This window comes from Sciurus vulgaris (genome assembly GCF_902686455.1).
Source record: "Sciurus vulgaris genome assembly, chromosome: 2".
Lineage (NCBI taxonomy): Eukaryota > Metazoa > Chordata > Mammalia > Rodentia > Sciuridae > Sciurus > Sciurus vulgaris.
Window position 1 is genome coordinate 172,651,271 of NC_136462.1, and position 1,333 is coordinate 172,652,603.

Here is a 1,333-nt window from a genome sequence, read left to right on the forward strand (position 1 = left end):
ACATTTGCTGTCTTACTACCCTAAATGCTGGAACCTGTAATTTTTTTTATTATTTTATATGACTTTTTAAAGTAAATGTGTGTATTGATTTCAAATGGTCCAGTTGTGTCCAACTTAGTGTTAATTAGCAGAATATTTTCTGTGTTGTGAAAGAGGATCCCTACCCTCTGCTGTCCTCACCATCCCCAGATTCCAGCCCATTCTTCCCCATGGCGTGGGGGGCAGATGATCACGTGGGCCCTCAGAAGTCAGTTTAAAAACCCCCGTGTAACTGCTGCCCCCCTTCCTTTTCTCACTGACTGGGTCACCAGATTTCCTGGTCTCTCCTGCCTTACTGTGGGCTCTCTTGGCCCTCTCCAGGTCTGCCTCTTTAAAAAAAAAAAAAAAAAAATCTAGAAAGCAAAGAAATAAATATCCAGGAGGAAGAAGAGCCAAAGGCCTCCGATTCTGCTGGGGAATATTGAGGGGAATATGGAGGGTACTTCTTCGTCATGATGATAGGAGGTTCCTAATGGGTAATGGTCTGCAATTTCCAGATAACCTTTTGTGTGACTCACATTAGCCCAAAGAGCCAATAAGGACAGCCGTTTTCTCATTTTACAAAGGAGAATACAGGCTCAGAACCCAGGGTCACACAGCCAAGAAACAATGGAACAGGATCCAAGGCCAGATTTCCTCTTATCCCAGCAAGCCCTACCCTCCCTCCTTCAGGCCTGCTCAGCCTGGAAACACTCCCCACCTCTCCCCGCCCTCGGCTCCATCCCCAGTTCAAGGGCTCAGTGTTCCCACCTCAGGGTCATGAAAAAGCCAGGGTACAAGAAAAAGCGGTTGCCCACAATTAGTTGGGGGAGGTAAAGGCAGACCAGAAAGGTCTGGGAGACAGAGAAATGGAATGCACAGAGAGTACTATCTTTTTTGTACTGGACAAGTTTCCTGTTCAGTCTCTCGAGGTCCAAAAAGTAAAGAAATGAAGTCTTTTCACTGGAAAAGTCATCTTTTGTATCAGAGGCACTAGAGGACCAGACATTTTGCAATTATTTTTTTTCTGAAATCACATAAAAATTGTTTTTAATTCCCTTGGAAGATTTATTTTTCATTTCCATATCTGGTATCTCTGTATTCATGTATTCTGGTATTCTCTGTATTCGTGTCTCAGTCCCTGAGACACGAAGTTCTCAGACTTCATTCCTGAGGATACTTTCTTGCTAACTGAAGGATAAATCCCTAATAAACCGAAGCCACACCCGAGCCCAGAGTTCCAGGGCCCCACCACCACCAAATACTTCCAGGAGTTTCCTGACATTGGCCCAAAGTTGGAATGCTGAATAGAAAT